The sequence below is a fragment of the Phasianus colchicus genome, chromosome 5 (assembly GCF_987193195.1).
Source record: "Phasianus colchicus chromosome 5, bPhaCol1.hap1.1, whole genome shotgun sequence".
Taxonomy (NCBI): Eukaryota; Metazoa; Chordata; class Aves; order Galliformes; family Phasianidae; genus Phasianus; species Phasianus colchicus.
In genome coordinates, this window is record NC_143440.1 from 19,244,085 (window position 1) to 19,261,423 (window position 17,339).

The following is a 17,339-nucleotide window of genomic DNA, read 5'->3' on the forward strand; positions in this document are numbered from 1 at the left end:
CAATGGCATGTCAATGAAGATCTAGAAAACAAGTGATTTACTCACTCTTTTGGTGACCAGTTGGACCAATGCTTTTCCAAGATCACATATTTACAAGCTTGTATATGTGATACTTTCAGCCTACAACTTTTCTAAAATATCACAACTATTTACTGAGAGACTATACTCTCATAAACTGCTTAGGCAAAAAATAATAATAATAATAATCCAAAGTTTCCAAACTTAAAATCAAAAACTACCTTTTAGTTCAAGCAGGAAAATAAAAATTAAAAGCTTTCAGAGCAAGATTTGACCAGATTAGAGAGGTGTAGAAACACCAAACAGTAATTTCATCAACAATTCAAATGTAGTGATATGGAAATTCTGTAAGAACAGTGAGCTGAATTGGACAAGAGGAGAAAAATTAAGAATAAAATATTTTACGACAATATTGTGGAAGCAAGGCTTGAGTTAACGGTTACATTGGTGTGCAACATAAATTAATATTATAAATTAGACAATACATTTTGGGACCACTTTACACTTGCAGATAATCAATAAGGAAATGTGGATTTCTGGGGACCTTGGTATATTATTATTTTCAGTTTTAGATTTAAAATTATTTAATCTTATGCATGAATGAACATGCATGTAATTAATACACTATTTCACCTGTCATTTTATAGCATGCAATATTTTGTTACTCTGAATAAAAATAGCAAATATAAACAAACTCTACAAAAACATCAGCATGTATTTTCTGCTAAAAACGTACAGAGCCAGGCACATTGTTAAACTGCTAGGTTCAGCCTATCTTTTGTCCCATCTGGTTCAGCAGCTACCACAGATTAGCTAAAAGGGAATAGGAAAAAAGGATGAGTTTGATGCCATGGAGTTTTACACCCTTCTTGTCAATTGGAAGCCTCATGTGAGGGGAGTTTCACAAGAACCTTCAGTGTTTCAGTCCAGACAGAAGAAAAAGTCATACCAAATCAGTAGATAACCACAACAGAGAGAACTCCTAGTAAAAATTAAAGTTTTCATTTGAAATTTTAAAAAGGTTGCTCTTACTCTTTTCTGCCTTTGAAACATACAGAAGGTTTTTATCACAGGAGCTCATTAAAAATGAAGATTGTGGCCTCGGTAGAAGGGAAGGCAGAGAAGCCACCGTGCACAAGAGTGCTGTTGTGCACGGACATTTGGGTTTAGAAACATAATCCAATGGAAAAGAAAGAAACAGTGATATCCCATGGTCCAAAACTGAGAGATGCAAGCCACTTCTGTCTCACCACTTTGCTGTGTGAGATGTATCACCTTTCTAAGGAGAAAATGAAGTGATACAGGGCAACCAGCATATCCTAGGAGGGGGAACAGGAGAGAGCAGAAGCACAAAAAAAATCAAAATGCTACCTCTAACTGTTTTCTCTAACACGGATCTTTTAGAAACATTGTCTTCCACATGGCATTTCAAAGTTGATTCACAGTGCCTGCTCTTTGCATCGATGTTCATTGTTTTGAATCCAGTTCTGAGATGGTATAAATAACTGACTTCTGCCAAGCTGCTGACACCAGTTGAGGACGTCAAAGTATAAAAAATAAACATTTATTTTCCTCAGATGTTCCTCATGGGCTTTGAAGTCTACAAATTTCACACTGCTTTATCCTATGCATTCATCTCACAGACAACTGACAAGCTAAGCAGCATTCATAGGGATACAAAAACTTCACTTTCCAAGCCTGACTGTAGAAGTGCAAAGGCCAGAATAAAAAGCAGAATTTGTTAAAAGCTAGTCTTTCTATTATAACATTTCTAAATATTTATTTAGGCGAAATATTTCTATCAGGTAAATGCTATGCTGATGACAAGGTGAAGCAAATTTTCTAGTTCTCACAGCAGGAGGACTAAATATAAAAATGTTTTTTTTCCATAATGCATTTTCATCAGGTGGAAAATGGTAGGTCAAGTTCAGTTTTGCAGGTGGTGCTCACAGTGTTCGCAAAGCACAGATAACACCTCGGCAAGACATCAGAGGACAAACTCCCGAGATGGCCTGCAGCAACCATCAATACAGAGGGAGCTGCAGCAAGCCTCTAGGTGCCACTGTCACTGTGCGTGTCCCCACGTAGCTGTAGTTACACAGAAAACAGTGCCTGGCCATCTCAGAGTCATCACCAGGGGAAAGAAAGCAGCACTACAGCACCGCCGTAGGATGAACAGTCAGCATGAGCATTTAGTGCTGGCCTAGAGATCCCTCCTCCCGCAGCCCATGTGAGTGGTCTCTGCCGCATAGCCTTACCTCGGGGCGGTGGGGCAATCTGCAAGTCTGAAGGCTGCTTCTCCTGATGGGTCTCAGTGCATGGGCGGGGGAACTGGTGAAGCCACAGCAGGGCTGGAAGCAAGAAATGGGAGAAGCATGAAATTTCTGCAGACTGCTGACTTTCTCAATGGTTTTTAGACCCACTGTAGAAAAGAGAAGACAAAAGAGAGATGCTTGCCCTGTAGAGATAGCTGAGCCTTTCTGAGCACCTTTCAGAAGGACTATTCACTGCACTTGAAACAGAAGGCACTTAGATCACTGAAGTTTGATAAAACTGAACCAACCTTTAATTTGAAGCAGTATTTTGAAGCAGTAAAGCCCTGTAACTATTCCCGACTCCCTCACAACAGTAGGCTAAGCACAAAAGCAGACAGGTCTCCCTGCACTTGAAGGTCCTTGTCCAGATGCCTCCTCTCTGATGCCCTCAGTTGACACACAGTGCTGTTGTGAACCACACGCTTACAAGCTGTAATCACCAGAAGTGCATAGGTCTACCAAAAAACATTGTCATTTCTTTTTAATGTTCTCAGCTATTTCAGGTCTAATCCAAACAGGATATCAGCACGTGATAGGAGAGGGGCAATTACTGAGCTAAATGTTTACCCTCTTCTTGTTCCACACCAATTTTTCTATAAAGTTCCTAGTAGCTTCCACAACAATTCCAGCCACTGAGAGTTAAAACAGAGGCTTTTTCACTGAAAAATAGGTAAAGGATAAAGTTTAAAAAATGTAATTGACCAGCAGTCACTTTTTTTTTTCTTTTTCACCCTAGGAAAAGACTTCATGTAAAAAAAAAAAAAAAAAAAAAAGAATATGTAACTATTGGAAAGGGTAACATCTTCTTGTTTATGTTTTTCAGGCTATAGTATGCTTCAGAAAATTCTATCTTAATATTTCCTTGAGAAGACAGAAATTGTACAGTCCACTGCACTGATGGTAGAGTCATTCTGCCATCTGATTAAAGCAATGTGCAATAACAAAAGCAATAACAATATACTACACCAAAGTCATGTTTTATGGGCATATTGTCTAATTGGATAGATATCATTTAAGAGAGATGTAATGTTTCATGCAACTACAATCACATATAACGTACTTAGAAGTCTGCTTTCAGTAATAATGGTTGCAGATATGCATACACGCTAGACTAAATTAATGGGTCAAATTACTGAGCTTGCTACGGTGGATGCATGCTGTAAGGGGAGACTAATTGGAAATCAGCTGGTCTAAAAGAGTCATCTGCCAGTTCAACATTTACTCTTATTGCTAGCATCGAAGCACCGGCAAGTGGCAGGGCTTTTGTCATGCCCTATTTGCCATCAGGCCATGTCCTTTGAGAGCCCCTTCCCTTTAGTGCAGGTAGAGGAGGGGAGCAGCACCATGCACGCTGGGCAGAACTTAGGCAGCCTCAGGAGGGAATCCTGCAGGTCTATAACTTAGTAAGGGCAGCAACACGCTAGAGGAACTCCATGTAATCTTTTAGATTATACGAAAAGATCTCCAGCTATTACAGTGGTCAGTAAAACATTTGAAAATAGTGGGAGTCTGGGAAAATATTAGCATACACCAATTTTAACCACACTGCTATAATGTTAACTCAACTGCAACATGTTCACATTATTCCCCTTGACTGGAAAAGCCACTTTCAAAACACATATATACGGAATGTCAACGTATATCACTAACAGCCAACTGCACATCACAGTTTCTGCCATCAGCTCTTCTTTTAAAATAGCTTGCTGGGATCTAAGCATTGACTTTTGTCAAAACAAAAGCACCTTTTGTACCCAGTAAATTCTTACATCATTTTTTTTTCATTATATAACTAGCTCGGTTATGGCTTACATTTTTGTTAAAAATCAGTTTGTACCCAACATGTCATGTACTACCAGTGACCCCTTGAGCTACTAAGAGGACTGGCTCAGAGTTCTTATTACAAAAAATTTTATAGCAGGCTCTGGAGATGTTTGCCAACAAGGAGCAAGGTTCTCCGAGTCCCTTACACCTCAGTCAACAACTGACTTTCAGTTGTACAATGGAACAACTGGGACTTTCACAGCTTATGAAGAAACTGAATGTCAGACCAGAAATGATGGAAACAAAAGAATGTGTAAGTGGTAGAGTTAAGTTTGGGGAACTATTTTACATTTCTTGCAGAGGTGGGAAACAGAGACATTAGTTTTAACCAGTAACAAATTCTTTTACCAGACTGATAAAATAGGTGATGTTTTAAGGACTTTTTCTAACACTCCTCTGGTTGCCTTTTGCACTGATCATTTTTACCCACATTTCCCAGACTACTCTCAATCCTTTTTCTTGGTTATGATTAACATCATTCAGCACCTTAACTGCAATAGTTCACTCTCCATCATTTCTCTCCTCTTCTCTCCTTCAGTATCAGTCACCTTTGTTCCTTTTCCTCCCCTACCCTGTTTCCTCTCCATACCCCAGCTGGGCTCCATTCCAGTCAGCCCAGCACAGGAGCGGTTGGCAGCTGCTGCACTTGACACAGGAGCACATCTCCCAAGCTGAGACTCAGCAATGTGGAAGGCTGCTCTGCAGAAGTCCCGGACTACTCAAGATCCACAGCCTCTCCCCACATCCCCAGATACGAGTCATGATGGTAGAATGGTTGGAGGATATAAAATATTTATGCGGCAGTGTTAACACAAATTAAAGGAAGAGTATCTCTGTAATCAGAATAAGGACTGCTGAACATATTTTCTGCTATCCTCTGGTGATTAAATGTTAAATGTAAAGCTCACACTGCTGGCTCAGCCTGCGTCATAGCTTCACAGCCTCAACGTTGAACATAAAAACACCACTTAACTGTTTTCTGAGGTTTACTTTCAAAACATACTCAGACGCACTTCTCTGTAATCAAAAGGACTTCAGTCCCAAAACTCTATTTCCTTAATGATAGCATCCTCATTACAAATATCAAATTTTGTGAAGTACTTGCTCCACTTTATCAATAGAATTGAATTCACAAAAAGCAGGCAAACACTGAATCTGAAACTGCAATGGCAAACTTATGCATACACATAAGTTTTACCAAAACCTGAATCAGAGACACTCAGAAGCTAACCATAGAAAGGAAACATTTGAAATTAACTATACTTGCCAGTCCTTTGCATAAGAATTCAACCACAGTTTCAATAGAAAGACGCCACAGATCCTGAACATTAAGGCCATTATCTCAAAACAAGCCAGTGATTGTTTACGGTGCCTATAAGAAGGTGTTGGCACGGCACTCTTCACTTCATTCATCATCCCCTCATTAAGCGTCCTATTGCTCAGCCACGCATATCTATAGAGACCCCGGCAGCACTCCCCCTGCTGAGCACAATGCCCGTCTCCCCTTATGCTACAACAGACCCTACACACAAGAACGAACTCGAGAACACGAGCACAATTCTCCCACACTTTTTTACACCAAAAAAAACCACAACCATAATAGCCCAGTTGGTTTCCTCCTGGCATCCAAGCAGAGTTTGAGTATTTAAGTGAAAGATAAACCATTTACTTCTATTACAGAAATTTGTTTGAAACGACGCTGAGCATGAAGTACAACTACTGTATCCAGGGTTTCAGACAAAACCATATGCTATATGTGACACAGCAAAGAAGATTAATATGTTTCTTCAAATAGAATTTGAACTTAAATCTGATCCACAATTTGCCTTATGTTTTATCTCATCGGTTTAAAAGTAGGTCTTTCTTTGTAGCAAAACATTGTACACTGTTTTCCCATCCTTCCTGAAAGAAGAGGCACGTTAAAGCTGCTGTATTGGATCATCACCAACAGTAGTAATTTCTTTTTGCTTCAGAGGGCTCCGACATATACATTTCTATCAAGAGTATAACACACTGCATTTGCAGTCCTAGTGATAATCCTGTTTTAAAAGGCCATGAGCCCTTTCAGATGGGTATGGTCCTTATACATCATGGCATTTTGATCCAAAGTAACCTCGTGCTGGCTTACAGGCTCGCTGGCTTGACGGCAGCCTATTAAAACAAGACCTGAATTCTGCACAAATGATGCATAGCAAAGGCCCATTTCACATCTCAGGTTTTTAACATGCATTAAATCACATCTGCTTATTCTTAAAGATAGCATAAATGGAACTCAGCTCCTCCAGATTTCTGTGGCTATCACTTCCAAAATCAAGCGAGAATCCCCCAAATTTTTATTCTCAGCATCTCTGACATCAAGCAAAAACAACTGTGTAAACTGTTGGCAGAGCGCCTGTGTCACAGCCTCATCTATGGACTGCTCTATGCAGAGCCCAGCAGCCTGAACTGTCTATGTCTGCACACAGCTCTGTGCTGTGGAAAGTGAAGTTCAGGGCCCACTTCTGACAACATCAGCTTCCCTCTGGTCTCCCAGAATTCCTCAAAATCAGCACATACCTGTCCGCAGATACAAGATCTTCCCTTGAAATCTCTGGACTACATCAGACACTGCGTAGACAAATGATCACAAGGAAATCAGTGCTAGCAACCTGTGTGTAACTACACACCATGCTAAAATTTTCATTTTAAAATATATTTTTCTTCTGTTGTATGCCTTCACAAACCTGCAAAGCATTTTATTGAAGATTTAAGAGAGAAACTGGTTATAAAAATCCCCTTAACCATATTTTTTAATGATTTTTTTTTCTCAGACTGAAGTGAAAAATGTAGAAAGTAAAGAGCAGAGTGTGGAAAGTAGCTTATATTTTCAGACACTTGGTTTGTGAATTCCAGGTGCTACTTCTCAGACAGGCAAGAAAATTAGATTCAAAAAAAAACCTGATTCTTAGCATGACTGTTTTTTTCTGAAGTTAATGACATGCAAATCACTATGCATGTATTTACATTCTTGATTAGAATAAGATTGAGAAGTTAGAAAATGGAGCAATGATGATCCTGTAGGTTACAGCAGAGGTTTTCCAGATAGACAAGAGTCAAGAATAACTTATGTGTAAAAATTAAAGGCTGAAAAAAAAAAAAAAAGAAAATGCTGAAGATAAGCAACTTGCCTCTTATGTCCTCATCAAAGAGTTCATACTATCTAGGGTGCCTACTTTTTTAATTAATGGAAAAGTAGTTTGATGGGAACACCTACGTCATGCTGGGGCTCTGCGGGGCTCCTCTAGAAACTTGCAGTTCTGTCACATAGCAATGCTCATCAGGCTCCCTAACACAATAGTCTGACCTCCAAAGCAATGAAATTGAAGTCTGCTGATGAAACTTAAGAAAGAAACTTGATCAAGCCACTGGAGTCTCTTGCATAATTCACTTTCTCTTCCTTGGACAGCTCTTGACAGAGCTGTTGAAGGAGCACCGTGTCCCCATCCCTGACACCTGACATGCACACACAAGGCACATCCTCAAGGGATAAAGCCACAGCCTTCCTCCACATGTGGCACAGCTGAGGAAGAAGAAAGAAAGAGGTGGAAAGGAAAAATGGAAGGCTGCAGGGGAACATGGGGGCTAGCTCTGAGTGGGGCAGCTAAGAAGTAACGCAGAGGTTGCAGCATCTGAGGAGTTCCTGAGCTGAAGAATGCTCCAGCTCAGCCTCAGCTGAGAAACAGAAAAGTACAAACAGAAGGAGAAGAAGAATTGAAATGGGGGGCAGGGGGAGAAAAATCAACCCAACGAATTTAAAGATTAACAACCAAAAGAGCTAGTCAGAATCAATGCAAAGGACTGGCCAGGACTCTCAGCCACATCTTCGTGGGCTTTTAGTTCTAGTTTACAGCAAAATACCAGGAAAAGCAAAACATTACTTCAAGCCTGGCCACCAAAATCAGCTACTACTTTTTCCAACTTAATTCTTCTAAACTTTCAGACTTAGGAGAAAATCATTGCAAATGCCTGGGTGATGCCTATATTAACGTGCAATTGCCCATGGAAGATCACATTGGCAATCAAATGCAGGATTCAAAAAAGTGCTGCCACTATTGAGCAAAGCTCTTTGAGGCCATTTTTCCTCCTCCTACAGCTTTGGGAGTGTTTTTCCTAACTGGGTTCTGGCTAACCCCCTCCTGCCGCTGCAAGGAACTGAGCACCAGTGCCTCCTCCGCTCCCCTGTGGTTTGTGCTCTCATTTGATTTCTCAGAGTCTAACTGGAGTCTAACTTGTATTCTTAGTATAGAAGATACAGGCAAAGTTAATGTCCAACAGTATCCAGAAGTACAGCTGAAACTTCAGATCCTTCACGCTATGAAATCTATGCAATTTCTCTTCAACACTTACTGCATTTCAAGTGTGTTGAGGACTTGCTAACTTCCCTACCAAAGCCTGACGACTCCCACAGTGGTATCCAGCAACAAAGCTAGGAATTTACCAGCAGGCACTCTGCTTCATTAGCTGCAACTTTTAAACAGTACAAACAATTCCTATTTTAACCCATCTTGCCGTCTACTCCATCTGTGCCAGCGGCTGCGGAGGAGCTCCCAGTTTCCCACGGAGGGAGCTGGAGCGTCTCTGACCACTGGAGCTGATGCAGGAGACAGTATGAGGGTTAAAAGGCATTTGAGCCTTGCTATTTCACAGCTTTGATTATTTTAATGCACTACTGTGCTTTCAATATAAGCAAAGACGAACCACGCAATTCCACGGCTAAGTCACAACCTTGAGCCGCAAATACCTTTAAACAAAGATAGCATTTGTTTTTGAGGGCTTTTATTTTTTCTTCCCGGCAGAGGCTCCCTCGAACAAGGCAGGTCGTTCTGAGCACAGTCAAACAGAGCCAAGAGCGCAGCAAAGGAGAGAAGGGCGAGGCACAAGGCGAAGGAAGTGAAAACTTGCAGGAGCAGAACGCACTCTCTGGCGGGCTGAGTTGCCGACGGGGAGGTTTGCGACTCCCGTGCTGAGGAGCGGGGCCTACGGACACAGGTGTGCGGAGCAGAGCAACTGCACCCCGCGTCTTTCTCTGCCCGGCGGATCCCTTAGGAAGCACCTCCACCTGCGGCTCCTCCGCCTCTCGCTGGCAGAGCGGCGGCAGCGCAGAGATCCTCAACTCGCAGCCACTGCCCACCGCTTCCCTCTGCTTCTCAGCCCTCCGCCCCGGCACCCCCGGCCCCTCCATCCCAAGCCGCGACCTCCTCCCCCTCCGCCTCACCTGCAGCCCCCCACGACCCGCCTCCCGCACAAGAAATTCCTCCGCAAAAGTCGAGGTGCTCGCTTCCCTCCCCGACACGCGCACATCTGCCTCCGTGCGGTCGGGGCCGGGCAGGTAACGTCCGCACCCCCGGGCCGTGCCTACCTGTGGCGGCGGACGACGGGGCGGCAGGGCTCGGCGGCGGCGCTCCCCTCACGCCTCGCTGCCGGCCGGGCTGGGCGGAGGCCGGGCCGCGGAGCCGCCCCCCCCCGCCGCCTGGCAGCGCCCGCCTCGCCGCCGGGCCCCCCCGCGCCGCGCGAAGTCAGCGCCCGCCGCCCGCCTGCTCGGGTCCCCGCACGGCGCGGTGCCGCGTCCCGGTCGCGTCGCTTTCCTCGAGGAACGGAAGGCGTCAGGCTCTGCCCGTGAAAGGATCCAAGCGTGGGGTGGGCGCAGCGCTCGGCTGGGGGAAGCTTGAGCAGAGAGGGGTGCAGCCGACATTGCTCCACGTCCCCACGCCGTTACCCACCTGCACGCGGCGCAGCTCCTGCTCCGCGCACGATCCACCGCCCCACAGAGCGCCACGGCCCGTTAAGCTCCCAGAGACGGCGTCCTCTGCCGCGAGCCTGGAGCACCTGGGGCTCGAGAACCGTAGGCTGAGCCCTTGGTGGGTGCAGCAAAGCTAGGGCCGCTGCTTTGCGCGGTGCACTTCTAACAAGGCTTTGCTTCGGAGCGCTTCTGTCACCCCATTCTGGATCCCTGACGCCGCTCAGTGCAAATTAAAACAATCCAAGCAAGTGCGTGGATCGGAGAGCGCTTGATGGAGCCAACCCTCAGGCACAACACCGCACCACCACAAAGATGTGCCACCGTGTTGCTTCTCCGTTAAACCTTTCTGAAGAACGAGTGCTGCTCCAAAAGTAATGCCTCCTATTTTATGATTCTGGCTCACAACATCGGATGGAGGTGGTATGGCAGCTTGAACCTTCCCACCAGTGTTCCATTACATTTTGTTGCCATGTGACAAATTGTAGCAGAGGGGCAGCCTGACAAAATGGCATCTGACATGGAAGTGAACATGAAGCAAAGGTATGGCACTGAATTCCTCCATGGCACCCACTGACACTCGCCGAATGTTTATGGAGACCACGCAGTGGATGTGAGCACAGTGAGGTGGTGGGAGGTGCAATTCAGCAGTGACAGTGCAACATCTCCTCTGGTGCGGATGGTCACAAGGCAGCACACAGGCTTTTGTTCATTGCTGGACAAAATGCATAGCTCATAGTAATGAGTACCTAAGAAAGTAACAGTAGCTGAGAATGTGCTCTATTAAATAACGTTGTTGTACTCTGCGTGTCTGTTGTGGTTTACACGGAAATAAATAGGAGGCATTACTTCCAGAGTAACATATGTAAATAGAACAACAGAAAATATGCATAGAAACAGAAAATATATTTAAATATCTTTAGCAACTCAGTTTTGTACTTTCTGCCCTGCTTTCCCCAGCTGCAAAACTTTTCACCACAGTAGCTCTCACATGGTTCTTTTCAAACAAGGAACAAACATCCTTGAAACTGGGAGTTTTCTTCAATCCATGCAGAGCAGCTGTTACCTTATAAATATTAATGAGCATTAAGCTGTGCCACAAAAATAATTTTCACGCAAAGTCTTCTGCACGTAGGTGCAGTCCCTGGTAAAGTTCACAATACTGAATTCTCTCTGCTGGTTGCAGGTCCTCAGTGCCACACAGATTTCCTCTTCAGATGCAGCAGAGGCAACTGAGAATGCTGAACTCCCAGAACATAAAACATCATTAGAGAAAATTAAAAGCAAACAAAAACAACACAGAAGCCATCAAGCAAGCAAAAAAGAAGATTGTTTAATTTGCATCAGAATTTTCTACCTCTTCTGAATTGGTCCACCCATCTCTATATTTTTCTCTTTAAATTTTAAAGCATCTGAACATTTGTTCTGTCAGTCGAGAAAAAAATGGACTGACTTAAACTCATCTTAGATCCCCAGGGGATATCACAGGAAAATAGGACAGCAGTGCTGAGAGGAAGAACTCCATCTACTGCATCTTTTACAATTAAAACTTACCAACAGTGACATGGGGGAAAGAGGTGAGAACTGCTTTTATGCTGCAATTCAAAGTCCCATATTGTATCTAACAACCAATACACAAAGAGTGCAAATGAAAATTACTTATGGCAGTGGCAGTAGCTGACAGTTGCTATCTGAGGAGCACCCCTCTGTAGCTCTATTCATAATGACATGTAATTAAAGCATACCATGTCCAGAAATTTCAAGTGAAAAGCCTTGAAGTATGATCAAATTGAGCTCTGTGTATGTCTTTGTCATGTCTGAAATGACAAAGGAATTTAAGGATGCTTCAGGTATTTTATAAATACAGATGGATTTAAAGGAAACCATAAGAGTAAATCAATCCCCTTTATAATATAAGCATTATAAACTTAACTGCAGTGCCTAAAATTTTGACTTGTTAAGTCCCACCGAATCTTCATCTATCAACATGTTCCCGAATTTTTAGGCTTCTTCTATTAACAAGAATTATGATGACCTCCAGAATCTTCAGCTAAGTAAGAACTAAGAAATCTGGGACAAAGCAGCAGCTCCAAACTATAAACTCTTCCCTGAAAAATGTGGTGAATTGTGACAAGATATTAAGAAACTTTTTCTGTAACATTTTCCCCTTCCAAAAACATATGAAAGAAAGCACAGTGAGGGCAAGTCCCTGGATTTAAGAGAAATGACACAACTTTGCAGTTCCTGGGAACTCTCTTATGTGTATATTGGACTATTAATTTCATGAAATCATAAAACCATAGAACCACCAAGATTGGAAAAGACTTCCAAGATCAATTAGTCCAACCAGCCACCTACCACCAGTATTTCCCACTAAACCACATCCCTAAGTACAGCACCTATACATTTCTTGAACACCTCCAGGGATGGTGACTCGACCACCTGTTATGGTGGCAACTGGTGGAAATCCAACAGCCTGCTGCAGCAATCTGGGCTACTGAGCACAGAAGGCACCATCTGACCTCCATGGTTGGGTTTGGTTGGTGTGGACACCATCTGAGCTGCAGGGCAGGAGCTGCTGCCTGCAATTGCCCATGTTTTCCCATTGATGATATAAACATACAGAACCACGTTAGCAGGCAGAACTATGATGTGGCAGCCTGATATGGCTAGGTGGGATGAAACCCATATTTCCTGTTCATGGCAGAGGAATTTAAGAACTTTCGAACTTCTCATTGTCATAATTATACTCCAAAATAAGTAATGAGCTTCTGGTGTCAGTGCCTTTGATTAAAGAAGTTTGCTTATCATTACTGTTATATTTTTAAAACCCTGCTATTAAACAGAACCAGCATGTAGATGAACTATAGAAATGAACATAGGACTGGAGCAATAACACAGCAGACTCCAAAAATCAGATTTTTCATACGAGGAAGAGAAGGTGAAGCATTTTTTTTTTTTAAATGCACTTCCATCCGCATTTCAATAACCTTTCTAAAAAAAAGAAATTGTACAAGAAAATCTAAATAAGAGACCTAGAAAACTTATACATTTACTCATTTATTAAAATCCATAAAATCACATACATGGAAAAATCAAAATTCTTAGGTATTTAGTTGAGTTTGCTTACAGATATGCCCTCAAAGCTTGCTCTCCTGTATGGTTCTACACATGCATTCTCACCACTCTGTTGGATTGGGTTTTTTTGTACTTTGCTCTCATACTTCTTCAGTAACTATTTCCCCACTTGTGTTCAGAAGCATTTTGTCAGTTGCCCTCACTAAGCCACCTTATTACGCTTAAATCAACATAAAATTAAACTGATGCAGATCTTTTTCTGCCACTATGAGTGTATTTCCCCAGCACTTCATCACATCCTAATAAAAGTCTTTAAAAGCACCAGTTAGACACAGATCTGAAAGAAACATAAAACACATGCACGTCTCCTGATGGGAGATTATTGTGCCCTTTAAAATAATAAAAATAATAATATAATAAATACTTTGTGTCAATTTTTTAGGTTCCTTGCACTTTAAGTTAAATGGCCTTTATATTAATGATAATAAGGAAATAAATAGTTTACCTATAATGGAATAGGAACAAAATGAGTCAGAGAAAGTATCTTTCCTAGTTTTCTCCCCTTACCTTCTACTTGTAAAAGCCTTTGTATATTAAGCATCAAATATAAAGTTATCTAACTTTCCTCTAGTTTTCCTGCTTGAAAGCTGTTTTTTTTCCTCTTTCTTTCATTTGATAAATCTGCTATCTGTAATATGCATGTTTTGATTGTAATGGTTAATTCATTTCCTCCTCAGGTTACATGCATAATGACACAGTTACACAATAATTTATTTTAAGAATTTTGCTGTGCTTGACCTGCTATGAACATTACATAAAACCATGACCATCCAGATCACAATGGACATTACTTCCTTAGTTATCCTACCAGTGGTTGCATTTTCCATTGGCAGTAATTTACCAGAGACAACAAGCAATAGAGAGATATTGTCTTTGTGATGTGCCCTTGGTGATATGAGTACACTGGCCCAAGACACACTTTTTTTTTTCCTACGGATTTCAGTTCCTAGCAGCATAGTATGACAGGTAACTTGCTTTATGTGCTCTGAAGCCCTCAGGTAATTAACCACACTTTTGCTAAAGACAGGGGTAGGTAAAAGCAGATGACTTGAGAATATTCAGAGGTGTGTGTCAGTCACAAAGACCAGGGAAATGCAAGTGCGACTTACATCATTCAGAAGCATTTGCTGTTTGCATAGGTTTTATCACTATATCTACACATACATATATATTAAATATGTATGTAAACTAGTATAATATAGAAAAATTACAGCATTCCTCTCAGGGAAATTTAAAACTTAAGTATCATAAATACTACACCAAAAATGAAGCATCTTATGCAAAATATGTTTAAGTACAGTGGAAAAAAATCTGCCTTCTCTCATCCCCAAAATCGAATAAGACAGGTTTAACAATCTTTCTTTATTCTACCCATACAATATAAAATTACCTTTGATAGCAACATCTGCAAGCAGTGTCATGGGAACAGCATCATGTATTTCACATGTCTTCCATGCCATTTGGGAAGGCAACACACATCTTACAGTGACGTTCTGGCTACAAGATTCAACTGCTGTATGAGCATTTATTGAACACACCTGCAAGTATATATACACATTACATATTGCCCAACACTGATTTCTTTTCAAAAAAGAAAAAAAAAAAGAAAAGAAAAACTTTTCCTACAGGCCTAGCAGGAAGAACAACTTCAGCAAGCAGTCAGTTTATCATAGTGGCTCTCACAGAGAAAACTCCTCCTCCAGGCTGAAGTGCAGAGTATCAAGGAAAACAGTCCAACAGCTGCATAAGGTTATTCCTGTTTCCACATGTTAGTAAGTCTAGTTTTAAGAATTAACACGAAAGTCAAAGTTAATTGTGTTGGAATCCATAATTCACCCTTACACCTGGCCTAATAGGAGGATATTTGAGGTTCACAGGTGTTCAAATTGCCACATCTGCTTTAAGTCAGAGAGATCCCCACACAAACTGAGTTTAGGAAAAGCAGGCAAGGACTGTTTTCAGCATGTGGCCCAAAGTTCAGGCTGGTATCACAGCTCTGCAGATCAGACCCACAACACAGGCTTAAAGGAATGCAAGTGCCATATTCCAGCTAATCTCAGCATATGTGGGAAACCCTAAGTCTATGCTTAAACTTAATTTTGGAACATGTGCTCAGCAGTTTGCATGCACTATGTGTTTTTCTGGGTAGAAATAGACAAATGCTTACTTCAGTACTCTGGTGAACACCAGATGAAATCTTGTGATTTCATCCACATGTATTTCAGTTTGGAGATGCATTAGTAGTCTAAAATCATTTCAGCAGTTTCTCAAAATAAAAAGAATTTTTAAAAAACTGCTATCTAGGTTTTAATGCTTTAGCCTGATTTCAAACAACTTCAAATGACAAGTATTTCTATCCACTGTGCTCCTGTACTCTTATCAAGCCAGAGCTAATCAGTTAGCAGCTGCCCTGCTGCTAACTCAGGCAACAAACCACTCGTGACTTCAGCAGATGTTCTGCTTTTCATGCCGACAGGGATATTTATTAACAGTTTTTCTTGTTACAGTTTTCTGTCTCAAACTTACTCCTCAGAATCAGGACTGTGTTACATTTAACCATTTAGAGCCAGAATACCCATTTGCTAAGTTTGACACCTGCTCCAAAACTACAGGACAAGATTTTTATCAGAGTTGAGTATTTAAACTAGGACAACACTCTTTAAAATAAGAATTACTTTTTTTTTTTTGTTAAGAGAGATCATCAAAATAGCAAAACTGGAAAGGCTTTCTGCTGTGAAGCTGTATATACCCTCTGCCTTTTTTTGAACCTGCCAAATGAGGTATTTGTTCATCAAGGGAAAGAGGTGCTTGCTAGTAGTCTTTATAACACTGGAATACAGTCTCCAGTTTGTAAACTGTGCAAAGTTTACAAATCTAGCAGTCACTAACCAGCACCTCAGAGAGAACTAGGCAGCAGTTTTTTGTTATTATTATTTACACAGAACTTCCATAAATATTAACTTATCTTCAATGCCCTTCTGTGATATTTCATCATTTGTACTGATTCATTAAGGTAAAAAAAAAAAAAAAAAAAAAAAAGGTTAGGAATCTTTCTCAAAAGCATGAATTAGTCAATATGAATGGAGACTTCATGAATCCTTCTAGTTAACTCTACATTATGTTTCCTCTTATGTAAGTCCGTAGTTTCTGAACTATGGTTAATGCTACCAGGTGGAAGTAAGCTTGGATTCTATTCCTTCTCAACTTCTTGTAAACTGTAAATCAGTTTTAGAAACTGAAATATATGCAAATATTATGCAATTACTGCCATACTAAAGAAACCCAGAGCACATGAAGTTTTCTTTCTCTCCTTTTTCTTGTTTTACTGCCTGGGGACAATCACTCTTTCCCCTTCCCAAGGCAGGCCATAGTAGACAGTAGCAAGTCACTGAGTAAGAACATTATCTGCTGACAACATCAGTAGTTTCCACTTTGCTTTTCAGTGCAATGGTTGAGGAATTCGTACGTGGTTACAAATCTCAGCTGAGAGGGAAGATAATATCTAATATAACTAGTTATATATTAAAATAAGCCAGTCAGATATTCACAGTAATCAATTTGTTGTTAGATGCATGTACATAACAATCAGAAAGATCAACATGATGGGATGGTGATACAGGAGATGTGATGACAAAGAGACTAACATAACGGAAAGGTGTTACAAAAAGGGAAAGTACTCACCCCTCTCCAAGCATCTAGACTCACAAGGAAACTCCACAAGGGATGAATTTCCAAACAGAGTTCCTTGTCCAGTGGCACTCAGCCCTTAAATGAGATCTAAGAGGGTTGCAGCCAGGCTCCACCCCTTCTGGTCACACAGCTGAATTGCCTTCACCTGTGCTCCCAGGGCAGACCAGGTCCTTTCCCCAGGTGCTCAATCAGTGGTTCAGGCCATGACTCAACAGTTACCATACAATGTATATCCCCATTACTGAGTAGCAATTTCCTAAAATTTGCTAACTTGGTTGTTTTTTAAATATCTGACAATCTTGAGAGAATTGTTTCTAAAGTTAACCTACAAGAGACTGAGAAAATAGGTGTGACCTGTCACTAGAGTCAGATCTGTATTGTTAGACTGTATGAACGCTGAGACCCAATGGGAAGATAGGGGGTAGGTTTGTAAATGCCATATGAAATAAGAGGTTGAATACAGCATGATTGTTCAGGTTGCACACATATTGTGTTCCAGTTTGGCTAAGATATGCACATTTGAAGTGATCCTTTCTCTCAGGTAGGATGTCCAGCCCAGAGATTTTCCAACCAGTAACCGG

General features: G+C 41.5%; 1 protein-coding gene across 4 annotated transcripts in view; it reads right to left on the reverse strand.

Annotated features, from left to right (window-relative positions):
- The window catches only part of SHANK2 (SH3 and multiple ankyrin repeat domains 2), a 351,210-nt gene extending 334,428 nt beyond the window's left edge, over positions 1–16,782 (reverse strand). For 3 of the 4 annotated variants that reach the window (XM_090140754.1, XM_031593318.2, XM_031593317.2), the window contains exons 1-2: positions 9,553–9,633; positions 2,277–2,369 (exon numbers count right to left, since the gene is read on the reverse strand). The gene's annotated coding sequence lies outside the window, so the exon portion shown is untranslated. Of the gene's footprint in view, positions 1–2,276; positions 2,370–9,552; positions 9,634–9,913; positions 11,172–14,458; positions 14,607–16,749 lie in introns of those variants that run through there. The other variant, XM_090140753.1, reaches the window with a different exon arrangement.
- Positions 16,783–17,339: the final 557 nt, after the last annotated feature.